Raw genomic sequence first — 26,397 nt, 5'->3', positions numbered from 1 at the left:
TTTGCGAAGCGATGAGCGGAAAGCGTAAATTATCCAAAATCGAAACATATAAAACACATAAAATCGATAACGTGTAAAATCGGCGATTGCAGGCTTGAAATCGAAAATAGAGTGTCCTAGGTGTTAGACGTCGACTACCCAAAGTGATTCGACTATTCCCAACGAGTTCGAGTACACCCTTTGGCCAAATAGACTGTGCTCTTACCGAAACACGGCGAACAACACTCATCCTTCCAGTTACTACATCACTCGAGCCATCAGAAGAATCGAGACCTTGGTAAGAGTTTTGTAAAACCAAAGCAGGGAGTGGACCGCGTTATTAAGATGCGGGTTTCACCCCTAACTTTGTTCCTAAAAGTGTGGCAAAACCACGAGATAGAGATGGAGAATTTTGTTGAGATATGGATATCACTCCTAACTCAACGAGGATTTTCGTGCTGAGAGTAAAATACGCGTAGAGTGAGTGATCTTATCGAGAGTTCTTCGTTTTCACACCTAATCTCGACCCAATCACTCGGTTGTGCTATGCGAGTGTTTTCGAAAACGTGTGTGTTGTGTTAGCCTTAGGAAAGGCAATATAGTTTTCAACCTTAGGAAAGGTTTCTTCATACAAAGCTGCAGTATGCGGGTTCGCACGAAGATGTAGTTTTCGCGAGTTCGAACGAGAGTATTAAAAGTGGGCTCGTACGAAACCCCTACTGGGTTCGCACGAAGCGGGTCTGTTGGTACTTAGACTATAAACTAGGTCAATTCTACACGACTCGACCTAATTCCCTATAGTTATGGCTCTGATACCAATCTGTCACACCCCAACCGATGGCGGAATCATCGGGGCGTGGCACTGAGCGAAACAGATAAAACGCCATAAAAACCCACTCACATGAACTGGGTGTTCAAATAAAACGCCATAAAAACACCCAATTTAGAAAAACGCCATGAAAATACCTAGTTAAAAACGCCATAAAACACCCAATTCAGAAAAACGCCATTAAAAAACTCAGTTGAAAACGCCATAAAGCACTTAGTTCAGAAAAACACCATGAAAATACCTAGTTAGAACGCCATAAAAACATCTAGTTCAGAAAAACGCCATGAACGCCATAAAACACCCCGTTCAGAAAAAACGCCATAAGACACAGTTAATTTTTTTCCGAAAAGTATATCAATAGTATACTCGTTGGAAAGATAAAAAAACGCTGAGTTTTATGGTGTAATTTTTTCGATAAATAATCACGTATAAAAAGTTATTGTCGTTTAAATATAATGGGGGAAATTGGCATGTGATTAGCATGTACACCTTTGTTTGGATCTTCCTATTTTACCTCTCCTGATAGTTCCAAGGCCCCTATTATTTACAAAAATGCCACCGCATCAATCTCAGCCACAAACCACTAAGATCTTGTGGCTGAGAATCGTTCTCACCGTTCTCACACTTTGAGGCGTTCTCTCATGATCCTGTTCCCATATATATATATATATATATATATATATATATATATATATATATATATATATATACATATATATATTTATATATATAACGTCAGATTTAGAGAAAACGGTGAAAAGTGTGAGAACGATGAGAACGATTTTGGTGGTGACATGTGGCATTGATGCTAAATTACATTAAGGGGTAATATTGTCAAAAAAACCCACTCACATGAACTGGGTGTTCAAATAAAACACCATACAAACATCCAATTCAGAAAAACGCCATGAAAATACCTAGTAAAAAACGCCATAAAACACTCAGTTCAGAAAAACGCCATGAAAAAACTCAGTTGAAAACGCCATAAAACACTCAGTTCACAAAAACACCATGAAAATACCTAGTTAAAACACCATAAAAAGACCTAGTTCAAAAAACGCCATGAAAATACCTAGTCTAAAACACCATAAAACACCCAGTTTAGAAAAATGCCATAAACCCAGTTATTTCTTTCGAAAAGTATATCAATAGTATACTCGTTGGAAAGATAGAAAAACGCTAAGTATTATGGTGTAGTTGTTTTCGAAAAATAATCACGTAAAAAAGTTATTGTCGTTTAAATATGATGGAGGAAAATGGCATGTGATTAGCATGTGCACCTTTGTTTGGATCTTCGTATTTTACCCCTCCTGGTAGTTCCAAGGCCCCTATTATTTACCAAAATGCCACCGCATCAATCTCAGCCACAAACCACTAAGATCTTGTGGCTAAGTATCGTTCTCACCGTTCTCGCACTTTGAGGCGTTCTTTCGTGATCCTGTTCCTATATATATATATAGAGGCTAGTTAGCGTACAATACGGATTAACTTACATCACGTACGACAGATAATTACGGACGTTCATTTGAAAATCATGTACATTATAAACTAAAAAACCCAAATCACGCATGTTGGAAACATTAATAACACATAATGAAAACATTAATCACGCACGTTATACACATAATCACGCATGTTGTCGTACGTGATGTACGTTAAGCCGTATTGAATTTTACACTTTTCACACACACACACACACACACACACTCACACACACTCACACACACACACAAATATATATATATATATATATATATATATATATATATATATATATATATATATATATATATATATATATATATATATATATAGAATCCGGTTCAATCGAGAACCAAGCCGAGTTGCGAGAACCATAGGAACCAATATTAACCAATCAAGTTTAGACACCTTGATGTGTGTAAAATGCAACATACAAATTACATAAAATTAGCCATAAAACTAACCCTTTTTTGGTACTAATGTTGTAAAAAGTGTGCTTTTGTCTTTCTTTTGTATTTTCAGGACCAAATGAGCTTAATTGAACAAAAGGAACAAATATGCAGCAAAATCTAACACAAATACAAAGAAAAGGAATAAACATGGCATGCCCGACCCCTCGAAAGCATCTTCCCAAGCAAAAAAAGAGATCAGAAGGCTGGCCATGGCCCCATGCCCAGCGGACCGGGGGGCATAGCCAGGTGCCTGCAGAAAAGACAAAGCTATAGAAGCTCCTATTCCCAGCACGGGGGCGTGCCCAGCCCAACACGGGCCGTGGTCAAAGGCATCCCTTGGAAAACCACTTCTCTCCCACTTCACCACCACTCCACCACCACTACAACACCCACATCCACCACCATCATCCATCATCCACCTTAGAGTGTGTGTAGTAGTCTCGGGATCCAAGATTGATAGTAAGAGTTTTTAACAATCAAGGGCCATGTGTGCCTAAGTCTCTTACATCACTTGGTAAAGACAAGCATTTAATGTAATACTTTTGATTTTTAATCTTTTCACACTTTTTATTTGGTTTTGTATTAATGACTTTAATAACTAGTTTCTTATGTTGAAGGTGAAACTTCCTTATCATTTGTCTATGGTGTCTTGGAATTATTTTACTGTCTATATAAAATAAAAGATTTTCATCATTCATATCTCTACGGTCTATATAGAGATATGTTGGCTACCTGGTCGGGGGTTAAGGGAATGGTTTGGTAAGGTCTATATAGAGATATGTTGGCTACCTGGTCGGGGGTTAAGGGAATGGTTAGGTATTAGATCCTGCAAGGACCTGGGTCGAGCTTACTAGGACCTCCTTCAATACCCAATGGTATTGGATGGCGGGGGTGCGAATGGCTTGATCCCCTCATATGTAAACTACTATTAATACATTAACCCGGCTACTTGGGATTGTATCCCTGCTGACTCAAACCACTCAGCCGAGGGTAACGACATCTTCATAAGAGGGGCCTACCACATTACGCATTAATAACTTAATTAATTATAATTCAATATTCTAACCCTTTAGGATTGTATCCTTGTTGACTCAAACTACTGGGTTGAGGGTAACGTCACCTTCAAAAGAGGGGCCTACTACTATAACTAAGATAATCTTTTAAAAAGTGCAAAAGTGCGGAAATCATCAAAGGTCACATTAAAGGCGAGTCGGATCAAAGTGATTCATCTTGTCTATCTGCTTTTATTTTATTTTTATTTTCAGCATTTTTAGTTTTTATTTTCATGATTTAAACCTTTTCTAAAACTTTTGATTTGATTAGACGTTGAGGATAAACCGGTGCTAAAAGCTCTTGTGTCCTCGGACGACATCGGTATCTTACCAACGCTATACTACGCTCACGATAGGTGCACTTGCCCATATGTGTGTTTAGTGTTAGTAAAATATCGTGTTTTATAAATTTAAAACTTGACTAAAGTGTTGAAAAGGGCTTAAAATATACTTAAAAACATATAACGCTACACACACATCAAGCTTTTGGCGCCGTTGCCGGGGACACAAGGATTTTAAGAAAGTTAGGAATCAACGGCCTAATCATTTTTCTTATTTTTCTGTTTTTTAGGATTTTTCTAGATTTTTCAGCTTCTGCAGACTACAGCACGGGGCCGTGCCCGCTGAACACGCCTCCGTGCCCAATCTTAGGTACTGGCAATCTTGTTTTAAGTCAGACATTAGCTGAACACGGGGCCGTGCCCACTGAACACGCCCCCGTGCCCAAGTCAGTTACTGAAAACAGAATCGTAAGATCCCGACGGTTGGTAATTTCTGGCATAAACATGAGTGATACTGATCGTTTTTACTTTCGCTCCTCTTATGGTGCGTGGTGTCAAATATGTGGTGGACCTCATGAAGATTTAAAATGTTATTTTTTAAACTACATTCCCCACTATATAGACCCATCGTTTTCCTGTAAACTTAAGATGGGCGAAAGTAAAAATAATCCCTATCTCTCCCTCGAATACTCTCAATCATCTCTTCTAGATGATATGATTCTCGAAGAATTATTTCAAATGGAAGAAGTAATTCTCCAATTGATAAGAGAACTTGAGATGGAAATAACTAATTCATCTCAAGACGACGATCAAGGAGAATTATTGAGATCACATTCGGAGTATAACAACATCGTTACTCCCGAAAGTACCTCCAACTCCTGTAAGGACTTGAGCGATAGTCGTCCCTGTGTCGATTGTGCCTTGAAGGACTCCCCATCGGTTTCCACCGATGCATACATAGGCCTGAGCGATTCGACGTATACCTTCTTTAACGAGAGCCCAGATAAGGAAAATAAAGGTTGGTCTCTCCCACCGGTATTTAGCTTAGGATTCACCCTTTCCGATAACCTCTTGCGTTCTTGTCTAAAACTAGGGTAATTAAGGTACCTCAGGCACTTCGGTGTTGTTCCGTCCAGTAAGGAACCACCTGATCTGGATAAACTCCTTAAAATAGACGAAACTTCATAAAAAAAACTCTAGCCACGGGGTCGTGTCCAGGTCAGCACGCCCCCGTGTCCGCCTGAAGATTCTCGTCTGACTTTTGGTCAGAATACGGACAAAAAGTGTCAGAATCTTGTCTGCACACGGGGCCGTGTCCAGTCGACACAGGGCCGTGTCCAGCGTGCTGTTGTTTTCTATAAATGCAGGCAGATTCCTACACACTTGGACTCATTCCAAAGACAAAGATCTGGTGGGATCTTCACATATACCCTACAAGGTATATTCTAAAGAAGGTTCTTAACTACCATCCTGTCTTTACTACTTTTGTCTATTGTCTTCTTCATTCTCTCCTCAAAACCTCCATTAAAACTTGAAATCTCCATGATTCCAAGCTTTGTTGTTATAATTGTTAGGTTTTTATTCAAGGAATCTTATCAAAAATAAGTTTTACAACACCATTTTAAGTTATTTATGCTTAAAAATGCTTCAAAAGTTAGAAAAATAATATAAAGCCATAAGATTCCTTGCCTCAAAAACCTGCAGAGAGGTGGCCACGGGGCCGTGCTCAGCAAGCACGGGGCCGTGGCCGGAGTACTATTTCATTAATTTGAAATTTCTTTCAGTTTGTTTTCTTAGAATGTCGAGCAGAAATAGCAGAACATCCTCAGCCCATTCAAGGAACGACCGACGAGGAAGAAGATCAACAGTGGAAGACTCTCTCGTCAACTACGTGTATGCCTTGAGAGAGGCCATCGGTGAAATGACAGGAGTATAGGAAGCCTTGGTTGACCGTATAAATCATTTGACGGTGGGACTAGAAGGATGCCTTTAAGAAGTCAACCTTTTACACCAATGGTTGAATGTTCTTGCTTCTCCTCCTATGGTGCCAATCATTGCACAAAGGGAGTGGAATGTTGTACCGGAGGTCATTATTTCGGCCGAATGGTATGTCATACCCCTAGAAACCCCTCGAGACATATTACACGGGTCCCGGCTGCCGTCGCACCTCCTCCACAAGACGTAGTGGAGAATGAGCCCGTTTTCTTTCTCCCTATGGAGATAGAGGAATGGCTCATGACATCTAAAAAGACATCCCTCGGTCTCGAGTTCTACAACACCCTTAAATACTGGGAAGCTATTTCCGGGTTTTTGACATTCCTACAATAAGGGTAGAACTCCCTAGAATGATTTCCTGCGTTACTTGACCTATCTATCCTAGGAACTTGTAGTTTTTCATTTCTATCTTTATTTTCATTTTCTAGGATCCTTTGTAATTGTTATTTTCATTTTAAATTGGTGTTTGGATGATGTTGTATTGGTCAAAACACACTCAAAATGGTGGAGGTTACTAAGGGAAACTTGAACCCACACCCCATGCACAAAAACAGAGCCTCCCGATAATTTTTCTTAATTATAGCAAGTTCAGCACGGGGCCGTGCTCAGCCCAACACGCCCCCGTGCCCGAGGTTCTGCAGAAACGCCCAGTTCAGGTAACTGGACACGGAGCCGTGTTCACTGAACACGCCCCCGTGCCCAGCCTTCTGTTAAATATGATACTGGCGATCTGAACATGGGGCTGTGCCCGGACCAACACGGGCCCTTGCCCAGACGCCCAGTAACATAAAATTCTGTTTTAAACACCTTTTTGCACATTCAATCAACCTAAAAGCTAATTTTTGGGACACATTGAGGACACTGTGTAATTTAAGTGTGGGGGGATGCTAAAAACTTGAATTTTGCAAGTCCTAATAACAAGCCTTACACAAAACTCTATTGGAACCGCTAATCGCCCCAAATTTTTTCAAAAATTTTTCATTTTTTTTACTTGCCTTGGTTTAATCTGGGAATAACAAGTTCTAAAAAGGTTATATTTTTATAAATTTACAACCAATGGCATCGTGATAAAAAGAACCAACATAAGAAAATTATGAAACGGCATGACAAATCTAGTTAAAATTTGATTATATATACTTGATCACATTATAAACCCATTCACTTAAAAAGTGAGTTTTGAGCATTTATTGAGCATACAAGCATACATCTTTAAACTAAATGCTCATTTTTCGTTTCTTGTGTGAATAGCCGCCTGGTTTTGTACGACTCTAGAACTTGCCATGACGATACATTCCCGGTCCTTACCAACTTAAACCCAAGTAAGTAAATGATGGAGGCATTAGGACTAACCCATTTTCTTTTCAACACCATTATTTTTCCTTTTTCTTTTAGCCTACCCAAAATCCCCCTAGTTAACCCCTTTGAGCCTAAACCTTTTCATTTCTAAACCCACAAAACAAACACCCTTCACTCACCGAACCCTTTTTCTTTTAAACCCTTTATTTTAGTAAAAAGCTCGGTTTTCTTATGACGTTCCTTATAAAAAAAACAAAAAAAATGAAGTCTAGCAATAAACAAACAAGTCCCTCAAAGAAACTTTGTTTGAAAATGTTTAATTTGAATAAAAGTCACAAAAACAAAAAGTTTTACGACGACCGACGCTTTTTTACGCTTTAAGCCCTTTTTACTAACCACTAACCTAACCCAAAGCCTAACCCTTCCCCAAAGTCCTCTTGATATTTATAAAGGTTTATAGTTAAAAAGGAGGAGGATTGATTGCTTGGAAAGCTTATGGTAGAAATAAGTTCCATGCCGGTCTCGAGTGTTTCACAAAAATACATCTTCGGCCGAGTGTTGAGTGATCTCCCGTGAAGTATGTGAAGTTGTATATAAATGGAATTTTAAAGAGGCATGTTATGCCCAAATAAGTAATTTCTCTTATGAAATGCTCTAAATAAATCATAACGAATAGGATTGTAAATAGCATAAAAATAAAACCCAATAAAGATCTTGGATTCCCGACACTCAAGACAAGCCGAAAACTTCTCTTCTACCCATTCTATTTGGGTGTGTAAGCCACATTATAAAGAGTTTTGCTTGAGAACAAGCAAAGATTCAAGTGTGGGGGTATTTGATGTGTGTAAAATGCAACATATAAATTACATCAAATGAGGCATAAAACTAACCCTTTTTTGGTACTAATGCTGGAAAAAGTGTGTTTTTGTCTTCCTTTTGTATTTTTAGGACCAAATGAGCTTAATTGAACAAAAGGAACAAATATGCAGCAAAATCTAACATAAATACAAAGAAAAGGAATAAACGTGGCATGCCGGACCCCTCGACAGCATCTTCCCAAGCAAAAACAAGAGAACAGAAGGCTGACCACGGCCCCGTGCCCAGCGGACACGGGGGCGTGGCTAGGTGCCTGCAGAAAAGAAAAAGCTATAGAAGCTTCTATTCCCAGCACGGGGGCGTACCCAGCTCAACACGGGCTGTGGTCAACGCTAAGATTCGCAAAATCTTGCAAATCTTGATGGTACAGATACGCTTCTGCACACGGGGCCGTGCCCAGTGAACACGGGGGCGTGTGGAGCCTAATACAAACAATTGCAATTAATGAAGAAAGAGAAAGGGGATGGACACGGGGCCGTGCCTAGTGGACACGGGGCCGTGTCCGGGCTTCTGTGCAGGCTATAAATTGGGGTGCTTAGTTCACTTCAAAGGCATCCCTTTGCAAACCACCTCTCTCCCACTTCACCACCACTCCACCACCACCACTACAACACCCACATCCACCACCATAATCCATCATCCACCTTAGAGTGTGTGTAGTAGTCTCGGGATCCAAGATTGACAGTAAGAGTTCTTGAAAATCAAGGGCCATGTTTGCCTAAGTCTCTTACATCACTTGGTGAAGACAAGCATTTAATGTAATACTTTTGATTTTTAATCTTTTCGCACTTTTTATTTGGTTTTGTATTAATGACTTTAATTACTAGTTTTTTATGTTGAAGTTGAAACTTCCTTATCATTTGTCCGTGGTGTCTTGGCATTATTTTACTATATATATAAAATAAAAGGTTTTCACCATTCATATCTCTACGGTCTATATAGTGATATGTTGGCCACCTAGTCGGGGGTTAAGGGAATGGTTTGGTAAGGTTCTTGCCTTGTTCAGTGTATAGATCCTGCAAGGACCTGGGTCAAGCTTACTAGGACCTCCTTCAATACCCAATGGTATTGGATGGCGGGGGTGCGAATGGCTTAATCCCCTCATATGTAAACTACTATTAATACATTAACCCGGCTACTTGGGATTGTATCCCTGCTGACTCAAACCACTTAGCCGAGGGTAACGTCACCTTTAAAAGAGGGGCCTACCACATTACGCATTAATAACTTAATTAATTATCTTTCAATATTCCGACCCTTTAGGATTGTATCCTTGCTAACTCAAACTACTGGGTTGAGGGTAACGTCACCTTCAAAAGAGGGGCCTACTACTATAACTAAGATACTCTCTTAAAAAGTGCAAAAGTGCGGAAATCATCAAAGGTTACATTAAAGGCGAGTCGGATCCAAGTGATTCATCTTGTCTATCTGCTTTTATTTTATTTTTATTTTCATCATTTTTAGTTTTTATTTTAATGTTTAAAACCTTTTCTAAAACTTTTGATTTGATTAGACGTTGAGGATAAACCGGTACTAAAAGCTCTTGTGTCCTTGGGCGACCTCGGTATCTTAACAACGCTATACTACGCTCACGATGGGTGCACTTACCCATATGTGTGTTTAGTGTTAGTAAAATATCGTGTTTTATAAATTTAAAACTTGACTAAAGTGTTAAAAAGGGCTTAAAATATACTCAAAAACATATAACGCTACATACGCATCACACCTCATTATGCATATCTGATATTATAACAACTCTCCTAAAATCCCTATAACACCCCCATATGTCCTAAAATAAACCCCGTATACAAAAAATGGACCCGATAAACCTTTATATAAACAAAAATCAAATAAAACAAAATTTTAATGCCTGTGGCGGCCCGCGACGGACACACCACTAGGGTGTCGCGGGGCGCGACAGCTATTACTTGCTGGAAAATCCATTGTGCCACGTGTTCTGGTTCGTGGCAAGTCTACTACCTGACTCGGCAAGCCTAAACCCTAGCTATAGGTGGCTCGCGGCCCGCGACGGGTAGACCTTCGGGCGCCGTAGGGCGCGACAGGGTCAATGATCAGGCCTATAAATGGAGATCTCAGGCTCAGTTCACAAATCGTTCATTCTCGCAATTCTCTCCCAATTCTATAAAAGCTAAATTTATTCCCGGGCATAACACCCACTAAAATAGCGTAGCTCTGCCTCGTTGTAAGTATTATAACCCCCGATTACGTATTAGTTTCCCTGCCCGATTGATCTAGAGCTCCATAACACATGTTTATGCTCTGTCCAACTCAGTCGTTGGAGTTCTGTCTCGGGAGGGGGGGTATAGCTAATGTAAATTGGGTTATTACACTAACGCGTGTGCATTGTTTAATTTAATAGATTATAACCAGGAAGTCACAAGGAAATACCTAAATTAGCAATGTGAGTAATCCTCTTTTTATGAAACCTTTTTGTGAGTTAATCCTTACAGTTGCAAACTATTTTTACAAAACCTCAATGGTTTTTATCTTATAATTAAGAGTGATTGAGTAGTTGTAAATCTACAATTATCGTCGATATGTTGGGGTTTTGTATACAAAATTTGTTACTACACTGTGAGTAGTAACATTACCACAAGTCAGGATTGACAGTACCGTGGGTGGTAATTAAAGTAGATATAAACAAATGTAATTGCTGGATTGCCCTTAATGCTGTAAAATGATAAAACTTGTTTTGATTAAACTGGGATTCACTCGCCAGTATTTGTTGCTGATAAAATGTTTTCAAACGCGTTTCAGGTAACAAAATGTGAAAGCCAATTAGAAGCCAGCTGGAGAGCACTGGAGGCTTGGAAAAGTGGCTATAAAAAGTTACCTAAATAAAGAAGAAGTTTTATTTAAATAAATTAGGGTTTATCCCTATAAACATGTTTGTAATTGTTAGGCCCTATAGGTTTTTGGATTAGTAGGTTTGTTGCTAAATGGATCAAGCTTCTAGAAGTGGGGGTATTAGAGTGGGCTTTGGGGTAATTATGGGCCTAGGGTTTAGGGGGAAACCCTCCCTATAAATAGTTAATGGAAATTAGGGGTTAAGGTTAGTTGATTCATTGGTTTTAGAAACTTGTATTAGACAATTGATTTGTATGCAAGTTTAAGCCTTTGAATATTCAAATCTTCATATTGTTCTTGATTATTTCTTGAAGATCATCAAGTTTGGATTCCGCCCATCCTTGGTGATTGTTTGATATCGTTGTTTGATCCGGATTTTCGGGACTTACAATTGGTATCAAAGCCTGTTGAACCTGATTTCCAGGCTCAGATCTGATATCGCGTCGGTTTTTGTTCACTGTTATTGTTCCGGTTTGGGTACTGTTCCGTGTTCTGGAGTTCTGCTGCTTTTTGGAGTTTTTCTGCTGATTCTGGACAATCTTCAAAGGATTTTGGACGATTTCGGACTGCTGTTTATCATCACGGATTTGAAGTTTGCTTGATTTCGGATCGTATCATCAGATTTCGGATCGTATCATCAGATTTCGGATCACAATCATCAGATTTCGGACCCCAATCATCAGGTCTCGGATAAGATTATCAGATTACGGACAATCATCATCAGATTTCGGATCAAGATTATCAGATTCCGGATTAAGTTCATCAGATTTCGAATTAAGTTTGTCATTTCGGACTCAAAGCCATTTCGGACCTCTGTACGTCTCACCATTTCGGTTTCAAAGTCATCACCATTTTGGATTCAAAGTCATTTCGGACCATTTCGAATTCATTGTTTCATTTCGGACCTCAGACTTCATTTCTGACCCCAGATTTCGGACCCCATTTCGAATTCAATCTCAAATCATGTTGAACCAATCCGGTGTCATGAACGGTGTTGTTACTGCAGCCGATCTCGCTAATGCCACACTGGCTGCAATCCAGACTCAGTCTTTGGCATTTCATCAAGAACTTGACCAAGTTATCGGCACATCCACAAAAGTTCCACGTTTCTTGTACGGGGATGACTACTACGAATGGAAATTTCATTTTAAACAATACTGCAAGGCAAAAGAGCCTCACGTTTGGAGAAGTATTAAAAACGGGCCACGTGTGATAATGTATGCCACTGAGGATGACCATCAAACTCAAATTCCGAAGCCCGAAAACGTTTTCACTGATGATGACAGAAAGATTGTTGCAGAAGATGAAGCTGCTTATGGTACTCTGTCAATGGCTCTCGGACCAGACATCTCGATTGGAGTCAGAAACTGCAAAAGCGCCAAAGAAATCTGGGACACACTGGTACATCTGTTTGAAGGAAATGCCGATATGAAAGCCAGTCGTGTTAACATGATGAACCAGCAATTCAGCTCCTTCAATCATATCTACGGAGAAACGGTTGAAAATCAAATCAGAAGATTCGTTAAGCTTGTATCTCAAATGGTGAGTGCTGGAATCGATGTCTCAAACAGTGCAATGAATCGTCAATTACTTAACTCTCTGCCTAAAGGATGGGATGCTAAAGTTTCAATGATCAAGCGTGCCAAAGATCTGAATGAAATGACACTAACTGAGTTGATTCCCACTATTAAGTCTTGTGAGATCGATAATCAGCAAAGAGAAATCAATCACAAGAACTCTCTGATGGCTGCAGGAGTATCTAGTCCAAACAACGCCGCACTGATGACTCTGGCTCATCCAAATCTGGTTTTCAGTCCTGTTCATGGAATGGTGAATCACAACCCAAACATTGTTTTCAGTCCCATCGCTGCCCCAAAGCCAAATTATGTGTATGGAATGGCTGCTCCTTCCTCTCAGGCACCTGCTGTCAATACCACAAACATCGCTGCCCCACAATCTCAATCCCAGACTCAGCCACAACATGCCAATGCTGCTTTCAGTTCAAACACTCAGTCTGCTTCTCAGAACACCCCATCAGTAAATCACATGGCCTTCTTGACCAAACAGAATGAAGAAAAACTTGCTCTTGCAGCTTCTATGATCAATAGTTTCAACGCCTTCTTGGCAGGAGAACTCATACCTTCAACAGAACTGATGCCAGAAGTAAATCAAGTCGTGGAAGAGGACTTAGATGAGCTGGATGTAGCTTGGAACATGGCTATGTCAGCCTTTAAAGCTGACAAGTTTGCAAAAAGATATGGGCGTCGTCCTATGCGTGCTAGTCCAAATTTTCTGAAAAACAAGCTGAGGTGCTACAGGTGCTATGAACCAGGGCATTTTGCTAGGGATTACAAGAAGGTTATGACAGGGTATGAAGCTACTCAGGCTGCTGCAGCATGGAACAAAGAGAGGTCTATGGTTCCCGTTACACCTGCAGAAACTGTTACCTCAAGTGGACAGAGTAACTCTGGAGCTGGAAGAGCTTTGATCGCTCAAGAGCAAAATGGTTTCAACTGGGCTGATGTTGTTGCTCAAGTGGAATCTATGAAGCTGTCTGAATCTGCTGCTGTGGACAAGGTTCATCACTGCTTGATGGCCATGACCGAGGAACCGAAGTCACTCGTTGAGACGGTAAACTCCCTTTTATGTACTGAACACTGTAGGAAGAAAGTTGCTTTGCTGAGATCTCAAAATTCAGCATTAATTACCGATTATAATACTGCGATGGGAAAGTACATCAGTCTTCGAGAGAATAACAAAATTCTCTATGAGAAGATTGAAGCACTTAAAAAGGACATAGCTCAACTTCACAGAGACGTGAACCAACAACAATGTTGGGTTCATGACTATAAACATAGACTCACAGTCAAAACTCTTGAATGTGACTCTATGAAGGGTGAGCTAGAGCTCCTCACTGGAAAGTACAAACAGAACGAGTTAAACATCAAGAAGTTTGATACTTCCAGTGCCACAGTCCAGAATCTGTGTAATGTGCAACTTGCGTATCAAGAAAACAAGGGAAAGGGTCTGGGCTATAAAAAGGTTCCGCCACCATATAATCATAATTATTGTAGACTGCCAGTCACTGAGCAAGAAATGGAAAATTATGATACTATGATGTATGCAAACCTAGTGATTATGTTGACTATGATCCATCTAAGTCTAAAAGGAGTCAATATATAGATTTCAAGAAACCAATGAGTTTTGTGAAAAATGAAACTGTTCAAAATAAACCAGCAAATAATGAGTCCGATCAGAAAAATGAAACCATGATAAATGCAGAAACCAAAACTGAAACAAAAACGGAACCGATTAACAAACTCGCAGAGGAGATGAAGGAAAGTTCATCGAATTCTGATTCTGTTGAAAATACTAACTTTTCTAGTTTGTGTGCATAGTCAGTAAGAACTGAAGAAGAGTCTAAGGAGGATGATGAATCACATCAAAGTGCTGCTAATAATGTCGTTTCTGATAAAAATGGCATTTATGCTTGGAACACTGTTTTTTCTTGGTTTGCTGAGACTTGGGGTGTTCCCACTAAGACTGATGAATTTGGTGCTATTATTTAGATTATGCATGTGATAAGAATGACTTTGTTGAAAATGCTGAAAATGTTGTGAATGTTAAGAATGATGTGGCAGGAGAGTCTGATGTGTCGTCTGAGGAATTCGAAACATCTGTTTCAAATAACTCAGAAAACCATTCTGATAATTCGGAATACCACACCTGTACGTCTGAGACATTAAATGACACATCAGACGCTCCCTGCAACAATGATGATTTTGAAGTAACTAATTGTGATAATGAAAGATTTACTGTTGAACAGGGATCATCTGATGATCTTGGCAATCAATCAGAGGATTCAGGGATTCCAGATAATGAGCTTAAATCTTCGAATGTTTCCGATTGTGACAATCAATCAGATTCTTACAGCATTGCTAGAGAAGAAAGTCAAGTTGTCTTCGATACAGACTTCTCATCATCTGAGTTACCAGAACCATCAAATGTCGAGAACTCAGAAGGTGACTTGACTGAAGAGGAAACATCCATAGAGTCCTATTCTGTAGAAACTCATGAAGATATGGAAACTAGGGAAAAGGAATTCATTGAAATCAATTCCACAGTTAAGTCAAATGATGAAACTGTAGAAGAAATTAAAATGGAAACCTTTTCTCAAGATTCTCCTTGTTGGTGCATTACGTCTATTGACTTCGTCTTGTATCATGTTATAGGATAGGATAGGTTAGAATAACCAGTGCACGAGGTTCGAGAAACGAGAAGTGGTTGTATAGCATGTTGGACCGCTTATATGGACATTGTCCATAAAAGCGACCCACACAACCTCCTGGACCGCTTTTGTGACATGTACGTATAAGGGGTTCCAGAATTCTATAAATAGGTGACTGGTTGATTCATTTGTAACGGCTCGGAACTTGTAACGAAGTGCTGCCGAATTGCTTCCAGGTTGTAAACATTATCAGAATCAATAAAGTGAAGCATTATATTTAGTTTGAGCATCTAATTCACTGATTCCGCCTTTGAATTGGAAAACGACTCTTCTGATCGACTCATTCAGGGTCAACGACGATCCAACAAGTGGTATCAGAGCACAGGAAGAAGAGTTCAGCTCAAATTTGATCCGTTTTCTGTCTTCTACATCTTCTTTTTCGATTTAAACGAGTTTCCACGGTTAAAATCGGACGAATTTTTCACAGGACGTGTATTATTGGACAATAACAAACCCTTGAAACTATAAGACTATAACTCGAACTAAAAATGGACAAAACAGCCTTCGAATGTAGGTTCGTGTTTTCATACATAGTTTGAACCGCTTTTAGGTACATTTGAAGTTTGGACCGCTCCAAGAACACTTGAATCGCTTATATGAACCGCTCATAGGTCTTATTTTTGAACCGCTTATTTGATTTTGAGGTGGTTCGCTTTTGTGAACAAGTACGGATCGCTTATACGGACTACTGTGACTCGCTCATAAGATAATTGTGAACCGCTCGAGTGACATTTTCTGAACCGCTTATCTGACATAGTTTGGTCCGCTCATACGACATAGTTTGGGATCGCTTATTCGTTCAATTTGATTGGTTCGCTTATTTGTCAAAATCCTGGTTCGCTTATTTGAACATTCTGAGTTCGCTCATACGATCAATCTGATTTCGTTCAAGTCATTGATTTTCAGGTATTCAAAGATGTCGAACAATGGAGAAGAATTTTTCAACACATTTTACAACGCATTTACTTCCGAATCGTCAGAAAGAAGAATTGAGATGAAAGAAGTTTCAAAAGAGATATCAGAAAATTTGAAGTTTGAAAATATGTATGGTAGTCAACAAAAACCACCGAAATTGATGAAAGTCGAAGATTACAATTGGTGGAAGAATAGGTTTGAAGGTTGGGTGAAAGCTTTTGCACCGGAGAGTTGGTTAAAGTTAGTGACTGAATACAAAGCACCAGAGAAAACAGATGGAGGGGCTATCGAAGAGAAAGATTTTACAGAAGTAGATGTAAAGCATGTTGTGGCTGAATACAGAATGATAACATTGATCAAACAGTCAGTTAGAGAAGATATCATTTCACTGCTTGAAAACGAGAAAACGTCAAAGAAATTATGGGAAGCTTTGGAGAGAAAATGCATTGGGAGTAATGAGATTGTTAAAAACAAGAAAAAGTTGTTGCGTAGAGAGTTTGATTTGTTTAGCTGCATGAAAAATGAATCGGTTTGTAGTATGCTTGAAAGGTTTGGACATTTGAAGATGGAGTTGACAAGGCATGGAATTAGTTATGATGAAGATCTGATGGTAGATAAATTGTTTGATTCATTACCAAATGATCAGGAATGGCAATATTTCGCACTTATGTTGAAAAACACAATTAAGCCAGAGGAGTTAAAAATTGACTTGCTGATTGAAAGGCTTGAAAGCCATGAGTTAGAATTGAAGAGATCGAAAGTCAACATTCCACCGCATCAGCAGAATGTGGAATTTACTACAGAAGTCGTATACCACAAGCTGGGTCTCCAAAAACAGCTTTTTCTGCTGAAAGCTCGAATTCAGTGAACAAAGAAAGTCTTCACAGTGGCTATCACATTGGTTCTACGTCTTCTACAAATCAGTCTAATGCGAATTTTTCGTGCAATATCGCGATAGATTTGAAGAATGGACAAAATCTTAATGAGGAGACGGCTAAGCAACAGATGGTCTTTTTGGCGTCAGTATTGGAATCATATGAAGGTCTTGTTGCAGGAAAGATTGGAAATACCAACTTAACTAAAGAGGAGTATGATCAAATAGATCCTGAAGAAATGGAGCTGATGGATATCAGTTGGGCTATGGCAAGTGCTGTTAGACGTGCACAACGTTTTATGGAAATCACGGGGAGAAAGTCGATTGGAGGGCCATCTACCAAATTGGGTTTTGATAAATCCAAGGTGACATGTTTTAAATGCAAACAAAAAGGTCACTTCAAACGCGAGTGCCGTAATTCATATGTTGCTGATGACTCTGAGAATCCTTTCACTGAAGATTATTACAAACGAGCAATTTACCATCAGAACAAGTCTGAGCCACCAAGATTAAAACAACAGGAAGAGAAATCAAGAGCTCTTGCGGTCATTTATGATGATGAAGGATATGACTGGAGCAAAGAAGTTCTTCCGGAAAAAGATGCTGTTGGGTATGCATTTGTTGCAAATGATGAACATGATAGATGGTGGAAAAGAGACAGAGCAAGATGGGAGATTGGCAAGTTGTATGCTCCGTTTCAAGAAGCATAGAGAGCTGAGAGGTGGAGTGAAGAGTTGGAATGCTATTTGGATCCGTATGGTAATCCGGTGGTTGATCCAGCGAAAGTTGACTTTGATGCGGTAACTAATGCGTTTCCAAGTGAAGGCGTTTACAACACAAAAAGGCTCTCTGACAAAAATTATTTGATAGAATTCATGAAAGAATTGAAAGAGATTTTTGAGGCAAGCCTACCGAAGGTGGTAGAGATGAAGAGGAGAAAAGAAGAAGATTTGAAGAAAATGATTGAAGAAGTCAAGGCTGTGGTAAAGATTGATGTCGAAGAAAAGATTGAAAAGATACAGAAGACAGAGGCAGCCGATGTGTCGTCAATCACTGAGGTAAGAAAATTTTCTGACTCATTAAATGATGAAGTGATTGTGGATAAAGAAAACAAGTGCAGGAATTGCATTGAACAATGCAAAAACTGTACTGAAAAAGAAGATAGATTAAAAACAAAAGTTGCTGAAATGCATAAACTTGAAAATGCTTTAAAAGAAAAATGTAAAGAAAGAATTGAATCGGAACAAAATTTGAAATCAAGAGTCGAGAAATTAACACAAAAATGTGAAAATCTTGAAAAAGAAAATATGGTTTTGAAAGAAAAATGTTCTACAAAATGTGTTGATTGCATTGAAAAAGAATCTAGATTTTTAGAATTACAAAAGCAATATGATTCTTTAAAACGATCAAGTCAGAGAGTACAAGAAGCTTATGATACTTTGAAGAGCCAAGTCAAGAGTTTTGATCAACGTTTGTCTGAAACTTTAGTTACTAAAGATTTGTATGAACGTCAGTTTAAAGAAAAGCAAATTGAATTGAACAAACGTGTTGATGAAATTGCGAATCTTAAACAAGTCTTGGCTGAAAAAGAAAAGATTGTTACAAAACTTCAAAGTTATCATGACTCTTTGTACATTCTCGAACGTATTTTCAATATCACACCTGATAACAAAGATACTAATGTTTGTAAAAAGGGTATTGGTTCAGAATATCATCAGGTACCACCACCATTGAGAGACAATTATACTTTTTATGATGAGGAAAAGGTGGCAAAGGGTTTGAACATAGCTGACCAATTACCTGACAGTATCGATGTTACTTACACCAAATCTGATGATGCTGATGATTCAGAGGTGGTGAGTAAGGTGGTTGATAGTGTTTTAAAAGGAAAGTCTGAATCACAAGATGAAGATGAAGGAAATCTTTATGATGGATATCTGAAAGACACGAAAACTGAGAAGAATTTGAATGATGATTCAAAAGGATTGGTTTATACCATGATTGGATCGGACAAACTATTCTTGGATGTGGTTTTCCCGATTCAGAATGTGATTTCAGAGAAAATTGACAAAGTTTTCAAGATGGTTGAAATTGAGAAGTCTGAAATGTCGAAGTTTGCTGGTAAAGGTTTCAAAGGGTCTTATAGCAAACCTGGTTTTAAAAAGAAAAACATGAAGTCCGGTTTGGGGTATAAGAAGAAACATAATCAAAACAGAACTGAAAGGCCCAATTTTCAGACAAAAATGACTTTTGTTCAAGGAAAAAGCTTCATTGAAGAAGAAAAACTCAAACTTGGAACACAATCTAATGCAGAGTTTGAGGATATGAAAAAGAAACAACAACAGCCAAAAGATGTGACAAAGAAAGTGTGTTTTAAATGTGATCAAATTGGCCATGTTGCACGAAAGTGTTCAAATCCAAAGTCTGTTGATGGTGAACCACAGAATCTGAGAGTGTGAAACCGAGGTCAACCAGATTTGATTCGAGACAAACTTGGAGGTTTACAACAAACAAGTTTGCCTCAAATCAAAATTGGAAATCAAACCCGAACAGGTTTAACTCTAGACTGACCTGGAATTCTCACACATCCTGGAGTCGGAAAACATCAGTTGGTGTGACAAAACCTCAAAAGATTTGGAAACCTAAAAATGTTGTTCAAACTCAAAAGATTCAGAAAGAAACAAATTTTTACAAAAGAGGTACTCCGAAAGGTCAAGTGTGGTCTGTTAAGAAAAGTGTTGAGTTGATAAAAGATGTGAAACAGAAACAAATTTGGAAACCAAAAACAACTTCTGAGGATTCAGATGTGGTTGCTTATGATGCAAACGTTCCACCGCTTAAGGCTGAAAATTTCAAAATTCAGGTTGCTAGAATCAAGGTTACACCTAAGGCTCCTGAGGCCTGGGTGGACACCATGTTTGATTAAGTGGTTGGAATTGCCGGAGCTTCCTGAATGGCGAAGCATGAATCGGCATCTATCTTTATTGATTGAAAACTTTTATGCCAAATTGTTTGAGTATTTGATAAAATTTGAATGTGCAGGTGCTATATGCTGATGACGATTGTGAGAGTGTTGCACAGGAAGAGATTGAAGATCCCTGGTTTTGGACAGACAGGGAGTTTGTGTGTTGTTTTGTATGAATTTGTGTTGGTTTTGATGATTATTGTTTGTTTGTAGTTGTGTTGGTTTGGATTGATGTTTGGGATGGTTGATATTAGTTTACTTAGAATAAGTGGTGATGGACTATGCTGAAACCCTCACGGCGGAACAAACATGATTACTCACAAGTTGAAGAACGGTTTTCTAACGGTCAAAGTCAATGGGTTGTAAATCATGGGGGTACGTTATATTTTCTGCGTAACAGAGCATGAGAAGCAGAAAATGGATGGCGAGACAAAGCTATCAGTATCGGTTTGTCAAATTTCTTTAATGGTTTTGCATTTTAGGGGGAGAAAAATTGTTAGAAAATACAAAAACATTAGAAAATTTGAAAAAGCCAAAAACATGATAAAATCAAAAATTTGAGTTTTGCGTAAAAAGAGGAAATGATAGTACATCAGTAGACAGTTACAGTATGCTAAAGAAATGTAATGATTAAATAGCATTAAGCAGTCTCACTGATGATATGTCGATAGGTTTTTATACATTTAGTAAGCTTTTTCGGGATATAAACCTAAATTCAAAACTTGCTTATTTTGTGGGGAACACTACTTGGATATATAGGTAACCCCTGAAATCTCGTTTGAAAGGTCTCGTATTCTGATATACTAGGTGGTTATGCTCTATGATGTCTGGGGTATTATTCCGGGACTTCTGCTGAACGGTGGTTCTGACCTAGTCCCTGGCTAATACTTTCACCAAAATGCTTGAAACATAGCATAAAGCCCTCAGCTGATTAGACAATAAAATTGATAATCAGTTGTTGTAGCTGAAAAGATTCTCTAAAGGGAACACACTGCAAAGTCGAAGCTGATATCTCTCTGCTGAACGGAAGTTCTGACCTGAGATCCCTCAGTTCTCGCATACCCTAATTTATGTACAGACATCATTGTAGTATTCTTACCTGTAAGACTGAATATTGGGATTCTGGATACGGGAGTATATTCAAGAGGTGGGACACATGAATGAGTTTAAGTCTTAAAACATCTAAATCGTATCCTGAATTAGTTGAAATTTGTATGAAAATTTAAGTGGATCAGTATATTGACAATCTAAGTGAATTGTTTAATTCTTAATGTGTAACTAAGCTCAACGGTACTTGTGACTTGTCAAAAACTGATATGATCCTCTGACGCATACTCAAACAAAAATATTGTTTGTAAATATGTTTGTATGTATTTCTTTATAGCTTTATATTTTCAGAAAATACAAAAAGATTTTGATTTCTGCGTTATTTTCGATAAACCGATGTCTGAGTTGCTAAGTTTCAAAATCTTAGTATGCTGATTGTGTTTCTGAAACCAAAACAAGTTCATTAATTTGAAACTTGAAATTTCTTGGAAAATTTTCAAAAACATTTGTGATATCTTCAAGGTCATTAATTTGAACTTGAATGATAATTTGTGAGGGAATTGGATTCTTGATATTGCTATATCTGTTAAGTTTGTTGACAGGGAGTATGTTAGAGAACATGTTTAATGAATTTGAAAATATTGTTACTTATGAATATTTGAGAATTACAGGAAAGATTCAGATTACGATCCCGAAGAGCTGAGTCTAAGGGGGAGTCTGAAGATAAATTGAAAGAGAAGCAGAGCTTGTAATTGAAAAGCAAGGTGATGATCCCTAAAAGCATGGAAGCTTGACGAGAGGGGGAGCTTACTGATGATGAAGATGATCAATGAGAAAGATTGAAGATTGTTACAATCTGAACAAGTTGGCAAAGATGATCAAGACTGAAGAGGTGGCATAACAGAGAATGTTCACTGAAGACTTCGTCAATATCCGAGGGGGAGTCTGTTGGTGCATTACGTCTATTGACTTCGTCTTGTATCATGTTATAGGATAGGATAGGTTAGAATAACCAGTGCACGAGGTTCGAGAAACGAGAAGTGGTTGTATAGCATGTTGGACCGCTTATATGGACATTGTCCATAAAAGCGACCCACACAACCTCCTGGACCGCTTTTGTGACATGTACGTATAAGGGGTTCCAGAATTCTATAAATAGGTGACTGGTTGATTCATTTGTAACGGCTCGGAACTTGTAACGAAGTGCTGCCGAATTGCTTCCAGGTTGTAAACATTATCAGAATCAATAAAGTGAAGCATTATATTTAGTTTGAGCATCTAATTCACTGATTCCGCCTTTGAATTGGAAAACGACTCTTCTGATCGACTCATTCAGGGTCAACGACGATCCAACACTCCTGATGACATGATCTCTACAGAAAAGGAAGATGTGAAAGTAATCTTTACAGATAGCTCACCTATTAATCCCAACAGTAACCTCAATGTAACAGAATCAACTAATTCTATTCCCCTTAAAAGAAAGTGATCACGTAGAAACAGAAGGCCAAGAAGGAAGAATGTAAAAAGGGAAACCTCAAATCTCAAGCAAACTAAGCCCAAGCTCAAGGGTATAGTTGAGGATACTAACTCTTGTGCTGACAGCTGTAAAGCAGGTTCTTCCAAGAAAAAGCACACTCCAAAGCACTCAGTGACAAAGGAATGGAAGTTCTGTTCACTAAGAGTGGGTGTGTCATCCTGAAACCAGGAATCCTCATACCTGAAGACTGGTTTCTGATAGAAGCTGAACGAAGAAGAAATGCCTACGTTATCGATATGAACAAAGCCCCTACTGATCAAGTTACTTGTTTGTTTTCAGAAATTGCTGAACATGATGCTATGCTGTGGCACCGTCGGTTGGGTCACCTGAACACGAAAAATTTGAATCGGCATCGCAGACCTCATAAGTCCAAACCTATTCACACCACTTCGAAAGTCTTGGAACTTCTGCATATGGACTTATTTGGTCCAGTCAATGTTCTCAGCATCGGAGGAAAGGCTTACTGTCTGGTCATCACAGATGATTTTTCACGTTTTACTTGGGTATTCTTCTTGGAGCAGAAAAGTGAGACAACTGGTTTAATAAAGAAATTCGTAATACTCATGGAGAATCAATCAAATGAACGTGTGAAGATTATTCGCTGTGACAATGGAACAGAATTCAAGAATGCTGAGCTGAACGAATTTTGTGCCCTCAAGGGAATCGATCGTCAATTTAGCACAGCAAGATCGCCTCAACAAAATGGGGTTGCAGAAAGACGCAATCGTACTCTCATCGAAGCTGCTCGCATAATGCTGATAGATTCAGGACTTCCACTTATATTCTGGGCTGAAGCAGTAAATACGGCTTGCTACGTTCAGAATCATGCTTTGATTAACAAGCGTTACATGAAAACTCCATATGAAATAGTTGAAGGTAAAAAACCCTCGGTGCAACACTTTCTCACTTTCGGCTGTCCATGCGTTCTTCTTCTCATGGACTCCAAAGGAAAATTTGAAGCTCGAGGAGATCCATGCTACTTCATTGGTTATGCTAAGAATACCTCCTATCGTGTGTACAACAAGGTCAAAAAGCAAGTTGTGGAAGCATATCATGTAGACTGGCTTGAAGAAAATCCAAAAGACGCTCGCATTGGCCCTGACTGGCTATATGACTATTCCTCCCTGTTTAAATCGTTTCCTATTTTGTCTAACAAAGTTGTTGTTGCAGAGAATTTAACAGAAGAAATGCCTACTCCTGTTGAAGATGAAGATGAGAATGTGCCATTGCATAATCTAATCAGAAATCTTACTGTGAATCCATCGGGATTTGACAAAGAAAATGCAAGTAGTTCATCATCCACTCAGGCTTCACATCCTGAACCCTCAACGGAGAACTCAAACAGTGAAACCAACAACACGGAAGGCTCTTCCGTTCCATCAAATATTCAGGGAGCTCCTCTATTTCAAGATTCAATTCCGTCTGACTGCACTATAGAAACACATGTGATCAGCACCACAGCACCAAGTGAGGGGGAGCCATCTGGAATAGCTTCCAGAAGCTTTTCAAATTTGCAAACTAATCTGCAAGCTCCTGCAACAGCAATTCCGCAACGTGTTCAGAGAAGTCACCTAATCACTAATATCATCGGCCCAGTATCTGCTGGTGTTCAAACCCGCAGCAAATCTGGAGACATCAACACATGCTTGCATTCGTGTTTCATATCACAGATTGAGCCTAAAAATATTAATGTTTCCTTGCAGGAACCTGGATGGGTCGATGCAATGCATGAAGAACTCAATCAATTCGAACGGCTTGGAGTATGGAAACTAGAGAAGCTGCCCCAAGGAAAAAGGGCCCTTGGCACACGATGGGTATTCCGTAACAAACAAGATGATTCGGGTGTGATTGTGAGAAATAAGGCCAGATTAGTTGTCCAAGGATTCAGTCAAGTTGAAGGCCTAGATTATGATGAAGTGTATGCCCCAGTCGCTCGTCTAGAAGCCATTCGTATCTTCTTGGCATTTGCATCTTTTATGGGATTTACTATCTATCAAATGGATGTTAAGACGGCATTTCTTTATGGAAAAGTCAAGGAAGAAATCTATGTCGCTCAACCGCAGGGCTTCGTTGATAAAGAAAAGGAAGGGTATGCTTACAAGTTAGACAAGGCTTTGTATGGTTTGCATCAAGCACCTCGTGCATGGTATGCAACTCTAACAGAACATTTGCTCGCTCATGGATACACCCGAGGAATGATCGATCAGACATTATTCATCAAGCGTGTTGACAAGGATATCATCCTTGTGCAAATATACGTTGACGACATCATCTTCGGGTCGACCAATGATGATCTTTGCAAGGAATTTGAAGAAGTCATGAAGAAAAAATTTGAAATGAGTTCCTTAGGAGAAATGACGATGTTTTTGGGTCTGCAAGTCCGTCAAAATAATCAAGGAATACTAATTCATCAAAGTAAATATGTAACTGACGTCCTTGCTAAGTTTAGCATGAGAGACTCAAAGCCGAGTGACTCCCCAATTGCAGAAAGGCCATTGCTAACTGAGGATCCAGAAGGAAGTCCTGTCAACCAGACACTGTATCGCTCAATGATCGGGTTACTAATGTATCTGACTGCCAGTCGGCCAGCCATTCTGTACGCCGTGTGTCAGTGTGCTCGTTATCAGGCTAACCCCAAACTCACTCATTTAACTGCTATTAAAAGAATTTTCAGATATTTGAAGGGAGCTCCTAAACTTGGACTCTGGTATTCCAGAGATTCGAACTTTGATTTGTTTGCCTTTTCAGATAGCAATTTTGGAGGAACTGACAGGGATAGGAAGTCCACATCAGCTGGATGTCAGTTCTTGGGAGAAAGGCTCATATCTTGGCAATGCAAGAAGCAGCAGACAGTATCTCTTTCCACAGCGGAAGCCGAATACGTTGCAGCATCTGCATGCTGCTCCCAGGTTCTTTGGATGCAGCATCAATTGGAAGATTACGGTTTGACTTATCTTGATACAACTATTTATTGTGATAACGATGCCGCCATCCAGATCACTAAAAACCCTATTTTTCACTCTAAAACCAAGCACATTGACATTAAAATTCATTTCATAAGAGATTGTTTTGACAGAGGTCTTATTAAACTTGAGCAGATCCATACTGATGCTAACACAGCGGATCTTTTTACTAAACCTGTCAGCATCTCTAGGTTCAATGTGCTTGTAGACCTCTTGAAAATGATTCGCTTCACCGACTGAGCAATAATAAAAAAAAAACTCTTGTAAATGTTAATAAAGGGTTTTTATGTGTTTCCGTCTGGTAAATTTGGGCATAAAGTACTCTACTTCTGTACAAATTTAGGGGGAGAAAAGTTGCTGGGAAATGAAATGAGCTTTCGTGTTAAAGAACTTGATTAACACACGTAAGGTTTCAATGTTAAACAGGTTAGGCTCCACTGTGATGTGTTGATAGGTCTGCCGCTCGAAAAGCAAAAAGAGGCAAAAGTGATACAAACATAATGGACTGGACATCTCGTGGGTAACAAACCAACGGTGTATGATTTCATGGTCTTAAATCCTGCGTTGATAGATAGCCAACATCTGAAGTTTCGGGTCTTTATGCTGATGTTTCATCCGGGATATCAGGGTTGTCCCTCTGCTGTACGAAAGTACTGACCTGGACACAGTTAGGATATCCTACTAAAAGAGCCCTTGTC

This window comes from Helianthus annuus, chromosome 3, assembly GCF_002127325.2.
Source record: "Helianthus annuus cultivar XRQ/B chromosome 3, HanXRQr2.0-SUNRISE, whole genome shotgun sequence".
In the NCBI taxonomy this organism is placed as follows: domain Eukaryota; kingdom Viridiplantae; phylum Streptophyta; class Magnoliopsida; order Asterales; family Asteraceae; genus Helianthus; species Helianthus annuus.
Note: the sequence above shows the minus strand (reverse complement) of the source record.